General features: G+C 61.1%; 1 protein-coding gene across 4 annotated transcripts in view; it reads right to left on the bottom strand.

The window, feature by feature from the left end:
- Positions 1 to 15,266, bottom strand: part of LOC112228572 (active breakpoint cluster region-related protein) — a 260,234-nt gene that overhangs the window by 151,949 nt on the left and 93,019 nt on the right. The window lies entirely within an intron of this gene.

The following is a 15,266-nucleotide window of genomic DNA, read 5'->3' as shown; positions in this document are numbered from 1 at the left end:
AGAAAACAGTTGGCCGTTTCTGTGGAGTGTTTCGCTCTGAAGCCAAACTGCATGGAGTGTAATGTGAAGGGCTGTTGTTGAGGTGGGCAATCAGTTGTTCTGCTACACACTTTTCAACAACCTTTGACACCACAGGTAGTATACTAATGGGCCTGTAGTTACTCAAGTTAGCAGGGTCGCCTGATTTAAAGATGGACGTTATTATGGCCAACTTCCATACCCTTGGAAACACCGAGACCAATAGATGTGTTGGTGACCTTAGTAATGGGGCCAATGAGTGACTCTTTGTAGTTTTTAAGGAAGGTAGAGTCCATCCCAAACACATCTTTGGCTTTAGAGTTCTTTAGTGAGCTAATCACCTTGTTCACCTTTGACTCAGAAACCTCCCTTATGATGAAGACAGGTTGAGTGTCATTCACTAGCACTGAGCCCAAGAAACCAGTGGAGGGGTATGTGTGTGTGTGTCTGTGTGTCTGTGTGTGTGTGTCTGTGTCTGTGTGTGTGTGTATCTCTGTATGTGTGTGTGTGTCTCTCTGTCTCTGTGTGTGTGTGTGTGCCTCTGTCTCTGTGTGTGTCTCTGTCTCTGTCTCTGTCTCTGTGTGTGTGTGTCTGTGTCTCTGTGTGTGTGTGTCTGTGTCTCTGAGTGTGTGTGCGTCTGTGTGTGCCCCTGTGCGTCCCTGTGTATCCCGGTGTGTGTAGAATGAGTGGAAGTGGCTGTCTGGAGGATACCAAAGGGCAGACAAAACGGGAGATGGATTCATTATTAACAGGAGCAGATCCTTCACATGACGTCAGCAGGCTGAGCAGAGCCTGATAAGACGAGGGCAGGAAGGAGAGTTAAGGAATGCACACTGTACAGTGACCTCTCCATATTAACCCCAATGACCTCACAGATCCCACTTTCCAAAACCAATGGCATCACAGTGACGGGACATGAGAGGTTCCACTTCCACTGTCAAGGGCAGGATGTCTTACTGGCTAGTAGTGGCCATCCAACCATCAGTACTCGTCAGGCAGCAGGGCCTGAGACTTTACAGTCTCTCTCTTACCAGGTCCTACCAGGTCTCCGTTGTAGCAGATTATCTCAATGAGACCTGGATAAATAAAGCAGAACAAACCCCCTGACATGAAGGAGTTCCTGTATTAACCCTGGCTGACATTACAACAGGTTGCCCAACACACTGCTGAAGGAAACAGAAGACATGGGCGTCCTGTCCAGCTGTGGTGTTTCAGCTGGCCAGGCTTTACTAAATGGATGGAATGAAACAGAAGACATGGGCGTCCTGTCCAGCTGTGGTGTTTCAGCTGGCCAGGCTTTACTAAATGGATGGAATGAAACAGAAGACATGGGCGTCCTGTCCAGCTGTGGTGTTTCAGCTGGCCAGGCTTTACTAAATGGATGGAATGAAACAGAAGACATGGGCGTCATGTCCAGCTGTGGTGTTTCAGCTGGCCAGGCTTTACTAAATGGATGGAATGAAACAGAAGACATGGGCGTCCTGTCCAGCTGTGGTGTTTCAGCTGGCCAGGCTTTACTAAATGGATGGAATGAAACAGAAGACATGGGCGTCCTGTCCAGCTGTGGTGTTTCAGCTGGCCAGGCTTTACTAAATGGATGGAATGAAACAGAAGACATGGGCGTCCTGTCCAGCTGTGGTGTTTCAGCTGGCCAGGCTTTACTAAATGGATGGAATGAAACAGAAGACATGGGCGTCCTGTCCAGCTGTGGTGTTTCAGCTGGCCAGGCTTTACTAAATGGATGGAATGAAACAGATCCAGGACACACAGTAATAGTGAGGTAACGGCAGGATTTACAGACGTTTACAACACTGAGTCGGTTTGACAGCTTAGCTATTAATTAGGGCTTTTATTCTGCACAAAGACAGCAGATGTGACTGAGCAACCGCAGGCTGACAGGCACTGCGATGTGACACACAGACAGAGACACAGTCAGTAGACTTGTGTAATTCCCAGGCCCATTGTGAAATAGTGGTGTAATGGAGAGGTGCCCACATTACAGGTCAACGTGTCACAACTGGTTGAGGGTAGACAGGGGGAAACATCTCCTTCTCCACTAGAGGGCTACTTATGTCAGTGTTGTATTGTGTTCCCGCCCAAGTCTCAAAGCTGTGACTCAGTCACTATTAGCTAAAGCAGCTGAGGAACAGCTGTAGGAACACACACACACACACAATGGGCTCCCTGTGACACACACGTCAGTCAGCATGACGGACGTCACCGTTTCATTCTGACAGCATTAAGTTCCTCTCGCTCGTTCTCCTGTTCCCTCGTTCCATTTCTCCAGAGATAAATAGAACTTGACAGGCAGAGAGTAAATCTGGTCCAGAGAGCATGTCACCACCCATCATGTTGAGGTGTCAATAGGAGCTCTCTGGCCAACACACACACACACAACCCTGTCACACACACACACAAACCTGTCACACACACACAACCCTGTCACACACACACAACCCTGTCACACACACACAACCCTGTCACACACACAACCCTGTCACACACAACCCTGTCACACACACCCTGTCACACACACACACACCCCTGTCACACACACAACCCTGTCATACACACAACCCTGTCACACACACAACCCTGTCACACACACACACACAGAACCCTCACAGCAGAGGTCTACATACACACACACACACACACACAACCCTCACAGCAGAGGTCTACATACACACACACACACACACACACCCTGTCACACACACAACCCTGTCACACACACAACCCTGTCACACACACACATATAACCCTGTCACACACACACATAACCCTGTCACACACACACAACCCTGTCACACACACACACACACAACCCTGTCACACACACAACCCTGTCACACACACAACCCTGTCACACACACACATAACCCTGTCACTCACACACACACACACACACACACACACACACACCCCTCACAGCAGAGGTCTACATACACACACACACACACACACACACCCCTCACAGCAGAGGTCTACATACACACACACACACACACACACCCACACACACACACACACCCCTCACAGCAGAGGTCTACATACACACACACACACCACACACACAACCCTCACAGCAGAGGTCTACATACACACACACAACCCTCACAGCAGAGGTCTACACACACACACACACACACACACACACACACACACACACACACACACACAACCCTCACAGCAGAGGTCTACATACACACACACACACACACACACAACCCTCACAGCAGAGGTCTACATACACAGCACCAGGCCGTCATTGTAAATAAGAATTTGCTCTTAACATTGTGAAAAGACACCAATAATACTTTTCACTCTGTTATTTTTATCCAAGCACACAGTACAGACCAAGCCTGTCTATGGGTGAGCAAGCTGTGGTGCGTTGGCAGTTTCTTCCCCCTGTCAAATCCTGTCTCCCTTCCTGTAGAGGGGCAGTGGTAGGCTGCAGATTTAGCCAAAATCCTATGTTGTTACTTTTGGCCAAACCCCTATGCGGTCAAGCCCTATCTGATCAAAAGTAGTACACTATATAGGGGATAGGATGCCATTGTGGATGCATCCTGAGACTCACCCTGAACTGCCTGTGGACAGGAGCCATCAGCATGCATCCTGGTGTTAGAGGACTCTCCAAGTCTCCACACTCAAACACATCCTCATTTTCCAGCACTTTGTCCAAGTAACACAACACCTCCTCCTCCTCCATGGTCCTCCTCACAGGGCCTAATCCCCTGTTCTCTCCCTTCCTTCTTCAGGCGTCCCTGGGCCTGCCCAGGCACCACAGACCTTCCTCCAGTGCAGCAAGCCAGTCTAGTCCTTGCTTCTGGGCCCACAACCCTCCTCAGCCCTGCTGAAATACTCAACGTTCTGCCTCTCTTTCCTTTTGTCTTTGTATTTTCTTAGTTTCTTATCTTTCTGTTGAGAGCCAGAGAGTCTTTAGCCGGAGCTCCACCTCATTCAGCTGTTCCTGGTGTTGTGTGCAGCACACACACACACACACACACACACACACACACACACACCTCGTAACACATACAGACATGAGCAGGGCGATAGCCCCGCCTACCTGCACCCCTCCCTCTCAGTCTTCGTGGTGTGTCACTGTTCTGCCTCTACTTCCTCACAGGGTATACACTCCTCTCTCTCTGCCTCTGCCACTCAATTCAATTTCATTTCAGGGGCTTTATTGGCATGTCAAACAAACAAAAATGAAATAAACAATAAAACATACACGGTAAACACAACCGGCTGTGATTAGGAGTCCCGTAGGGCGGCGCACAATTGGCCCAGCGTTGTCCAGGTTTGGCCAGCCGTCATTTTAAATAAGAATTTGTTCTCCCTCCCTCCCTCGCTCGCTCCGTCGCTCCGTCGCTCGCTCGCTCCCTCCCTCCGTCGCTCGCTCCCTCTCTCCCTCCCTCCGTCGCTCCCTCCCTCCGTCCGTCGCTCACCCCCTCCCTCCGTCGCTCGCTCCCTCCCTCCCTCGCTCGCTCCCTCCCTCGCTCCCTCCCTCCCTCCCTGCCGCTCTCCCTCAGTCTATCCCTCCCTCCCTCCGTCGCTCTCCTCCCTCCTCCCCTCCGTCGCTCGCTTGCTCCCTCCCTCCCTCCCTCCCTCCCCCTCCGTCGCTCCTCCCTCCATTGCTCCCTCCCTCGCTCCCTCCCTCCGTCGCTCGCTCCCTCCCTCCCTCCCTCCGTCCCTCCCTCCCTCCCTCCCTCCCTCGCTCCCTCCCTCCGTCGCTCCTCCCTCCCTCCCTCCGTCGCTCCTCCCTCCATTGCTCCCTCCTCGCTCCCTCCCCTCCAGATCCGTCCGTCGCTCGCTCCCTCCCTCCCTCCCTCCTCCCCTCCTCCCTCCCTCCGTCGCTCCTCCTCCCTCCGTCGCTCCTCCCTCATTGCTCCCTCCCTCCCTCCCTCCCTCCCTCCGTCCCTCCTCGCTCCCTCCCTCCCTCCCTCCCTCCCTCCGTCGCTCCCTCCTCGCTCCCTCCCTCCATCCCCTCCCTCCCTCCCTCCGTCGCTCCCTCCCTCCGTCGCTCCCTCCGTCCGCTCCCTCCCTCCCTCCCTCCCTCCGTCGCTCGCTCCCTCCTCCCTCCCTCCCTCCCTCCGTCGCTCCTCCCTCCCTCCTCCCTCCCTCCGTCGCTCCTCCTCCCTCCATTGCTCCTCCCTCGCTCCCTCCCTCCCTCCCTCCCTCCCTCAGTCTCTCGCTCCCTCCCTCCCTCCTCGCTCCCTCCGTCGCTCCTCCCTCCCTCCCTCCTCCGCCGCTCCCTCCCTCCCTCCCTCCCTCGCTCCCTCCTTCCCTCCTCCTCCCTCCCTCCCTCCGTCCCTCCCTCGCTCCTCCTCCCTCCGTCGCTCCTCCCTCCCTCCCTCCGCTCTCGCTCCCTCCCTCCCTCCCTCCTCCCTCCTCCCTCCTGCTCGCTCCCTCCTCCTCCGTCGCTCCTTCCCTCCTCCCTGCGTCAGCTCCCTCCTCCTTCCCCTCCGTCGCTCGCTCCCTCCCTCCGTCGCTCGCTCCCTCCCTCCGTCTCCCTCCCTCCCTCCCTCCGTCGCTCGCTCCCTCCCTCCGTCCTCCCTCCCTCCGTCCCTCCCTCCCTCCCTCCCTCCCTCCCTCCTCCCTCCGTCCCTCCTCCTCGCTCCCTCCCTCCCCTGCGTCGCTCGCTCCCTCCCTCCCTCCCCCTGCGTCGCTCTCCTCCCTCCTCCCTCCCTGCGTCGCTCCCTCCCTCCCTCCGCTCGCTCCTCGCTCCTCCTGCGTCGCTCGCTCCCTCCTCCCTCCCTCCTGCGTCGCTCGCTCCCTCCTCCCTCCCTGCGTCGCTCGCTCGGCTCCTCCTCCCTGCCTCGCTCGCTCGCTCCCTCCTCCCTGCGTCGCTCGCTCGCTCCCTCCTCCCTGCGTCGCTCGCTCCTCCTCCTGCTCCCTGCGTCGCTCGCTCCCTCGCTCCCTCCTCCCTGCGTCGCTCGCTCCTCCCTCCCTCCCTGCGTCCTCCTCGCTCGCTCCCTCCCCCTCCCTCCGCTCGCTCGCTCCCTCCCTCCGTCCGCTCGCTCCCTCCCTCCCTCCCTCCCTCCCTCTATCCCTCCCTCCCTGCGTCGCTCGCTCCTGCCTCCGTGCGCTCCTCCCTCCTGCGTGCATCGCTCGCTCCCTCCCTCCCTGCGTCGTCGCTCGCTCCCTCCCTCTCCCCTGCGTGCGTGCGTGCGTGGCTCCCTCCCTGCGTGCGTGCGTGGCTCCTCCCTGCGTGCGTCCTCGCTCCCTCCCTGCGTGCGTGCGTCGCTCGCTCCCTCCCTGCGTGCGTGCGTCCGTCGCTCGCTCCCTCCCTGCGTGCGTGCGTCCGTCGCTCGCTCCCTCCCTGCGTGCGTCGCTCGCTCCCTCCCTGCGTGCGTCGCTCGCTCCCTCCCTGCGTGCGTGCGTGCGTCGCTCGCTCCCTCCCTGCGTGCGTGCGTCGCTCGCTCCCTCCCTGGGTGCGTCGCTCGCTCCCTCCCTGCGTGCGTGCGTCGCTCGCTCCCCGTGCGTGGCTCCTCCCTGCGTCGTCTCCTCCCTCCCCTGCGTGCGTCCTCGCTCCTCCCTCCTGCGTGCGTGCATGTGTCCCTCGCTCCCTCCCTCCCTCGCTCCCTCCTGCGTGCGTGCTCGCTCCTCCCGTGCGTCGCTCGCTCCCTCCCTGCGTGCGTCGCTCGCTCCTCCCTGCGTGCGTCGCTGGCTCCTCCTCCTGCGTGCGTCGCTCGCTCCCTCCTCCTCCCTCCTCCTCCTGCGTCGCGTCGCTCCTCCCTCCTCCTCCCTCCTCCTCCTCCCTGCGTGCGTCGCTCGCTCGCTCGCTCCTCCCTGCGTGCTCACTCCCTCCCTGCGTCGCTCGCTCCTCCCTGCGTGCGTCGCTCGCTCCTCCCCTGCGTCCTCCTCCTCCCTCCCTCCCTCCCTCCCTGCGTGCGTCGCTCGCTCCTCCCTCCTCCTGCGTGCGTCGCTCTCCTCCTCCCTCCCTCCCTCCCTGCCTCCCCTCCTCGTGTGTGCTCGCTCCCTCCCTCCCTCCCTCGCTCCCTCCCTCCATCCCTCCCTGCCTCCCTCTGTCGCTCCCTCCCTCCATGCCTCCCTCCCTCTGTCGCTCCCTACCTCCCCCGCTCCCTCCATCCCTGCCTCCCCTCCCTCCGTCCCTCCCACCCTCCGCCGCTCCCTCCCTCCATCCGTCCGCCGCTCCCTCCCTCCGCCGCTCCTCCCTGCGTCGCTCCCTCCCTCCGTTCCCCCTGTCGCTCGCTCCCTCCCTCCCTCTGTTCCCCCTGTCGCTCCCTCCCTCTGTTCCCCCTCCTCGCTCCTCCCTCCCTCCGTCGATCCTCCCTCCGTCCCTGTCCATCCTTCGCTCCCTCCCTCCGCCGCTCCCTCCCACCCTCCGTCGCTCCTCCCACCCTCCCACCCTGCGTCGCTCCCTCCCTCCCTGCGTCGCTCGCTCCTCCCCCCCTCCCTGCGTCGCTCGCTCCCTCCCTCCCTGCGTGGCTCGCTCCCTCCCTCCCTCCTGCGTAGCTCGCTCCCTCCCTCCCTGAGTCGCTCACTCCCTCCCTCGCTTGCTCGCTCCCTCCTTCCGGCCACTCCGTCGCTCCCTCCCTGCCGCTCTCCCTCCGTCTATCCCTCCCTCCCTCCTGCCTCCCCTCCCTCCCTCCCCCGTCCCCCCTCCCTCCCTCCGCCCTCCCACCCTCCGCCGCTCCCTCCCTCCCCTCCTCCCTGCGTCGCTCGCTCACTCCCTCTCTCGCCGCTCCTTCCTCCCTCCCTCCTCTCCTCCGTCGCTCCCTCCTGCCTCCCTCCATCGCTCCCTACCTGCCTCCGTCGCTCCTACCTGCCTTCTCCCTCCGTTGATCCCACCCTCCCTGCCTCCGTGTCGCTCCCTCCCTCCGCTCCCTCCCTCCCATCCTCCGCCGCTCCTCCCTCCCACCCTACGCCGCTCCCTCCCTCTGCCGCTCCCTCCCACCCTCCCTCTGCCGCTCCCTCCCACCCTCCCTCTGCCGCTCCCTCCCACCCTCCCTCGCTCCCTCCCCCTCCCTGCATCGCTCGCTCCCTCCCTCTGTCCCTCCGTCGCTCACTTGCTCCCCCTCCCTGCATCGCTCGCTCCCTCCCTCCCACCCTCCGCCGCTCCTCCCACCCTCCGCCGCTCCCTCCCACCCTCCCTCTGCCGCTCCTCCCACCCTCCCTCTGCCGCTCCCTCCCACCCTCCGTCGCTCCCTCCCTCGCTCCCTCCCCCTCCTGCATCGCTCGCTCCCTCCCTCTGTCCCTCCGTCGCTCACTTGCTCCCCCTCCCTGCATCGCTCGCTCGCTCCCTCCCTCCCACCCTCCGCCGCTCCCTCCCACCCTCCCTCTGCCGCTCCCTCCCACCCTCCCTCTGCCGCTCCCTCCCACCCTCCCTCTGCCGCTCCCTCCCACCCTCCGTCGCTCCCTCCCTCCCTCCTCCCCCCCCATCGCTCGCTCCCTCCCTCTGTCGCTCCCTCCCCTCCCTCCGTCCCTCCCTCCCTCCCTCCGTCCTCCCTCGCTCCCTCGCTCCTCCCTCCCTCCCTCGCTCCCTCTGTCCCTCCCTCGCTCCCTCTGTCGCTCGCTCCCTCCCTCCGTCGCTCGCTCCCTCCCTCCCTGCATTCTCCCTCCGTTGATCCCTCCCTCCCTGCCTCCCTCCCTCCCTCCTTCCCCGTCCCTCCCACCCTCCCTCTGCCGCTCCCTCCCTCCCACCCTCCGTCGCTCCCTCCCCCTCCCTGCATCGCTCGCTCGCTCGCTCCCTCCCTCCGTCGCTCCCTCCCTCGCTCCCTCTGTTCCTCCGTCGCTCGCTCCCCCTCCCTGCCTCCCTCCGTCCATCGCTCCATACCTCCGTCGCTCCCTCCCTGCCTTCTCCCTCCGTTGATCCCCCTACCTGCCTCCCTCCCTCCGTGTCGCTCCCTCCTCCCTCTGTAGCTCCCTCCCGCCGTCGCTCCCTGCTCCCTCCCTGCGTCGCTCGCTCCCTCCCTCCCTGTCCCTCCGTCGCTCCCTCCCTCCGCCCGTCGCTCCCTCCCTCTGCCGCTCCCTCCCACCCTCCCTCTGCCGCTCCCTCCTCCGTTCCTCCTGCATCGCTCCCTCCCTCCCTCTGTCCCCCTGAAGCCCTCCCTGCCTCCTCCCTCCCTCCCTGCCTCCCTACCTCTGTCCCTCCCTCCCTCCCTTCGTCGCTCGCTCCCTCCGTCGCTCACTCCCTCCCTCCCTCCCTCCGCCGCTTGCTCCCTCCTTCGCTCCCTCCCACCCTCTGTCGCTCCCTCCCTCCCCGCCGCTCTCCCTCCGTCGCTCCCTCCCACCCTCCGTCGCTCCCTCCCTCCCCTCCCTCCCTCCGTCCGTCCGTCCCCCTGAAGCTCCCTCCCGTCTGACGCTCCCACCTTCCGCCGCTCCTCCCTCGTCACTCCCTCCCTCTGCCGCTCCCTCCCAACCTCCCTGCGTCCCTCACTCGCTCCCTCCCTCCCTCCCTCCGTCGCTCCCTCCTCCGTCGCTCCCTCCCTCCTCCCTGCATTGCTCGCTCCCTCCCTCCTTCGCTCCCTCCCTCCGTCCGTCGATCCCTCCCTCCATTCATCCGTCCCTCCCTCCCTCCATGCCTCCCTCCCTCCTTCCGGCCCCTCCGTCGCTCCCTCCCTCCGTCGCTCCCTCCCTCTGTCCCCCTGAAGCTCCCTCCATCCGTCCGTCGCTCCCTCCCTACCTCTGCCGCTCCCTCCCACCCTCCCTGCGTCCCTCACTCCCTCCCTGCGTCGCTCCCTCCCTCCTCCCTGCATCGCTTGCTCCCTCCCTCCCTCACTCGCTCCTCCTTCGCTCCCTCCCTCCTCCGTCCGTCGATCCCTCCCTCCATTCATCCGTCCCTCCCTGCCTCCCTCCATGCCTCCCTCTGTCGCTCCCTCCTTCCGGCCCCTCCGTCGCTCTGTCCCCCCTGAAGCTCCCTCCCACCCTCCGCCGCTCCCTCCCTCCCGCCAGCCTCCTGCCTCCCTCCGTGCCTGCCTCCGTCAATCCCTCCCTCCCCCCCCCTGTTGCTCCCTCCCTCGCTCCCTCCCTGCGTCGCTCCATCACTCCCTCCGTCGCTCCTTCCTCCCTTCCTCTGTCGCTCCCTATTTCCCTACCTCCCTCCGTCCCTCCCTGCATCGCTCGCTCACTCCCTCCCTCCGTCCCTCTGTCCCCCTGAAGCCCTCCCTGCGTCGCTCCCACCCTCCCTCCCTGCCTCCCTCCGTCTGTCCCTCCCTCCCTCCTTTCGTCGCTCGCTCCTCCGTCGCTCACTCCTCCCTCCGTCGCTCACTCCCTCCTTTGCTCCCTCCCACCCTCTGTCGCTCCCTCCCTCCTCACCGCTCTCCCTCCGTCGCTCCCTCCCACCCTCCGTCGCTCCCTCCCCTCCCTCCGTCCCCCTGAAGCTCCCTCCCCGTCTGACGCTCCCACCCTCCGCTGCTCCCTCCCTACGTCACTCCCTCCCTCTGCCGCTCCCTCCCACCCTCCCTGCGTCCCTCCCTCCCTCCCTCCCTCCCTCCCTCCCTCCCTCCGTCCGTCCGTCCGATCCCTCCCTCCATTCATCCGTCCCCCCTCCCTCCATGCCTCCCTCCCTCTGTCGCTCCCTCCTTCCGGCCCCTCCGTCGCTCCCTCCCTCCCTCCCTCCGTCGCTCCCTCCCTCTGTCCCCCCTGAAGCTCCCTCCATCCGTCCGTCGCTCCCTCCCTACCTCTGCCGCTCCCTCCCACCCTCCCTGCGTCCCTCAGTCCCTCCCTGCGTCGCTCCCTCCCTCCTCCCTGCATCGCTCGCTCCCTCCTTCGCTCCCTCCCTCCGTCCGTCGATCCCTCCCTCCATTCATCCGTCCCTCCCTGCCTCCCTCCCTCTGTCGCTCCCTCCTTCCGGCCCCTCCGTCGCTCTGTCCCCCCTGAAGCTCCCTCCCGCCGTCCCTCCCACCCTCCGCCGCTCCTCCCTCCCGCCAGCCTCCCTGCGTGCCTGCCTCCGTCAATCACTCCCTCCCTCCCCCTGTTGCTCCCTCCCTCCCTGCGTCGCTCCATCACTCCCTCCGTCGCTCCTTCCTCCCTTCCTCTGTCGCTCCCTATTTCCCTACCTCCCTCCGCCCGCCCTCCCTCCCTCCGTCGCTCCCTCCCTCCCTCCGACGCTCCCTCCCTCCCCCTTCCTCCGTCTGTCACTCCCACCCTCCGCCGCTCCTCCTCCCTCCACCCGTCCGTCGCTCCCACCCTGTCCCTCCCTCCATCGCTCCTCCTACGTCGCTCCCTCCCTCTGCCGCTCTCCGTCGCTCCCTCCGTCGCTCACTCCTCCGTCGCTCGCTCGCTCCTCCTCCTCCCTGCATCGCTTGCTCCCTCCGTCGCTCGCTCCCTCCCTCCCTCCTTCGCTCCCTCCCTCCCTCCATGCCTCCCTCCCTCTGTCGCTCCCTCCTTCCGGCCCCTCCCTCCCTGCCTCCCTCCCTCCCTGCCTCCCTCCCTCCCGCTCTCCCTCCCTCCGTCCATCTGTCCCCCTGAAGCTCCCTCCCTCCATCTGTCTCTCCCTCCCTCCGACCCTCCGCGCCCGCCCGCCCGCCTGGCTCCGTGGATCCCTCCCTCCCTCCATTCCCCCGTTGCTCCCTCCCACCCTCCCGCGCTCCCTCCCTCCATCCCTCCCTCCGTCACTCCCTCTTTCCCTGCCTCTCTCCCTCTGTCGATCCCTCCCTCCCTTGCTCCCTCCCTCCTTCGCTCCTCCTGCGTCCTTGCTCCCTCTCCCCTCGCTCCCTCCGTCCCCCTCCGTCCTCGCTCCCTCCGTCCTCGCTCCCTCTCTCCCTGCCTCGCTCCTCCTCCCTGCGTCCCGCCTCGCTCCTCCCTGCGTCCCGCCCTCGCTCCTCCTGCGTCCCGCCTCGCTCCTCCCTGCGTCCCGCCCTCGCTCCTCCCTGCGTCCCGCCCTCGCTCCTCCTGCATCCCGCCCTCGCTCCCTCCTGCATCCCTCCTCCTCCTGCGTCGCTCCTCCTCCTGCGTCGCTCCTCCCTCCGCCCTCCTCCCTCCTGCCCCGCCCTCGCTCCTCCTCCCACTCCTCCTCCGTCCGCCGCTCCCTCCCTCCTGCGTCGCTCCCTCCGCTCCCACCCTCCTGCCTGCGTCGCTCCTCCCACCCTCCCTCCGTCCGCCGCTCCCTCCGTCTGTCCGTCCGTCGCTCCCTCCGCCTCCTTCCTCCGCTCCTCCCTGCGTCGCTCCCTCCCTCCTCCTCGTCCTCGCTCCCCTCCCTGCCTGCGTCCTCCCTCGCTCCCCCTCCCTCCGTCCGCTCTCCTCCCTGTCCGTCCCCTCCTCCTCCGTCCTCCTTCCTCGCTCCCTCCTCCCTGCGTCGCTCCTCCTCCCACCCTCCCTGCGTCGCTCCTCCCCTCAGTCCCCTCCCTGTCTGTCGCTCGCTCGCTCCCCCCTGCCTCCTTCCTCGCTCCCACCCTGCGTCGCTCCCTCCCTCCCTCCCTGCTCGCTCCCTCCCTGCCTCCTGCTCGCTCCCTCCCTGCATCGCTCGCTCCCACCCTCCCAGCGTCGCTCCCTCCCACCCTGCGTCGCTCGCTCCCACCCTTCTCCCACTCTCAGGTCTCCCACTCTCCCCACCCACTCTCAGGTCTCCCACTCTCAGGTCTCCCACCCTCTCCCACTCCCTCCCACTCTCAGGTCTCCCACTCTCCCCCCTCTCAGGTCTCCCACCCATTCTCCCACTCTCAGGTCTCCCACTCTCAGGTCTCCCACTCTCAGGTCTCCCACTCTCAGGTCTCCCACTCTCAGGTCTCCCACTCTCAGGTCTCCCACTCTCAGGTCTCCCACTCTCAGGTCTCCCACTCTCAGGTCTCCCACTCTCAGGTCTCCCACTCTCAGGTGCTTTCCAGATGTACTTTCCTGAATAGATACAGGTTTCTGCACAACCACAAAGTAGACTGACATAATGGCTTTGTGACCAAAGAAACACCACCACATACAAAGCGTACAGAGCAAGACAAATGAAAATGCATGGACAACAAGTTATCCCCTAAAATACCCATGCTCCCTGTGTGGTCCAGCACGTCAGGCCTGTGAAGAGGACCTCCCTCTGTCCAATAGCAATACACACAGTCCTCCCTTAAGGCTCCATGGAGAGGGCCTCAAATAGTGTCCATGAAAAGATCTAGTCAAAGTACTATACTACCCTGTTAGACATAGATGACCTGACACACCCAAAGCAAAATACAACAATGGTCAAATCACACACTTCTACAGGTTCTGTTAGGTGCTGTATTAACAATTCCAGAAGCTCAAACTTTCAACCTGCATTTCACAAGAGATAAGCATTTATAGCTTTTTAAGTTCTGCAAATATGTAACATGCAAATAATGGAACCACATGGCTTGTTTTCACCTCTATTGACCATGCCTCAAGTGTAGAGACACATTACATTCTGGATCAAATGAATTGAGGATATTACATGAATAAAGAAACTGGATGTGAAACTCAAATACACCAGCAACCAGTCTTCCTCACCCTTCAAATAGGGAAATGGTTCCTGCAAGTCATGGAAAAAGGTTTCGATGTGGGTTTGAGTGTTTCCCCTTTCCTCACAGCTCTGCAAGCCAACCAGTCAGTGGTCAACATGCTGATCATCTGACCAATGGGAGATAGGGATGATGGTTGATGGAAGGAGAACCTTAAAGCTTCTCTTTTCATTTATTGATGCAGTCAAACAGGTACTATGTATTCAGATCAGATGATAAATGACTTAGCTTTGGCAGCTAGAAGTTAGTAACTAGTGCGAGTCGGCTTGGTTGCTGCAGTCTCTTTCTACCAATTAAATTCAAAGGGCTTTATTGGCATGGGAAATATATGTTTACATTGCCAAAGCAGGTGAAGTAGGTAAACAAAAGTGAAATAAACAAATAAAAGTGAACAGCATCTCCTCGCGCCACTCCAATAGCGTGTGATGCAGGAACAAGCCGAATTGTGGAAGCAGAGATTCCCGCCTGCCGAACACCTGCCCTTGCCGTTGTTAACAGAACTGCGGGAAAACAGTGCACAACAGGCTGGGGCAAAGTACACGGTCTACCGGTGTGCTAGCTACCTATCCCGCCAGCTGTGTACCGGAGTCCTAGCTAGCATCCAGGATCCTTCACTAACGCCTGCCAAATACCTGCCCTCGCCATCATTAAGACAACTGCAGCAAAGCAGTGCCCGAGTCTCCTTCTTCTGTTGGGTTTATTGACGGTTGGCATCCAACGTTATCGTGCATTACCGCCACCTACTGTTCTGGAGTGCCTCCCGCCTGTGTACCGAGTCCTAGCTCAGAAATTAGAAGCATAAAGAGGTGTTCCTGCAGATGCAAGAATGTCCACATGCAGGAAAGTGCTGAATTGTGGGCCACAATTGCACCCTTCGCCTACACTCAGGTGCACACACAGTGTGACTGCTGCTAGCTCCATTCAGCTCTGCATGCAGCTCTGTGTGCATTACAACTTCAGATAATATTTTTTTTCTGCTGTTTTCCCTCACTCATCAGACCGGATGTGGAGCCGACCGGGTATAAATGGGGCTGGGTTTGGTGGTCCTTGGGTCCGTTCGAACCGGGTGTCCCTATTTAAAAAATGAATTTATTTGAGTAGGGTCAGAGAGAAGACCTCTACTTTTGCAGGTCTATTTGCTGTGTAAGCCCATTGCAGAAGTTACAGCAGGTCTATTTGCTGTGTAAGCCCATTGCAGAAGTTACAGCAGGTCTGTTGGTGCTCTGTCCGTCTCCCAACACCAGGTGGAGACGGAGATGTATCAGTGGACTGTACCATAGTAAAAGAAGAAACACTAGGGTCACATAATGATGTAGGAGGGAGAGGGAGGATTGTTGGCTACTCTGTTGGAACAACTGACACTGTTGTCTGAATAAACACAGTCTCCTTGTTCACACTACAGTAGGGAGTAACTATTTTCCATCACCTTTTGGCATCCATTTGACCTTTCAGTCAGCCAGTGGCCTGTGTGGAAGAGAAGGGTCAGGACCGGGTCAGCTCTGTCCTTGCAGAGAGGGTCAGTGTGTGAGGATAATGATAAATGCACGTACCCACACACACAGGCCTACTGTCACTACTACCACCACTTGCACTAGTATGGTACCCCTTGGCCCCTACTCATTGGGAGAGTTTATGGTATTCCATACTGTTGGGTTAGTGTATAACCATTCAGACAGTCATTACCATTTAGCAAGCTAAAGCTGAGCTATTTCTTGTCCCTTTGTCATACAGGTTACATACTAAACTGATGGCAAAGCTATCATATTATATGGGTTTGCTTCTGTGCTGAGTTCTGACATGTGTCTCAGA

This window comes from Oncorhynchus tshawytscha, linkage group LG30 (genome assembly GCF_018296145.1).
Source record: "Oncorhynchus tshawytscha isolate Ot180627B linkage group LG30, Otsh_v2.0, whole genome shotgun sequence".
In the NCBI taxonomy this organism is placed as follows: Eukaryota; Metazoa; Chordata; class Actinopteri; order Salmoniformes; family Salmonidae; genus Oncorhynchus; species Oncorhynchus tshawytscha.
The sequence above is the reverse complement of the archived record's forward strand: the minus strand, read 5'-3'. Positions and strand labels throughout refer to the sequence as shown.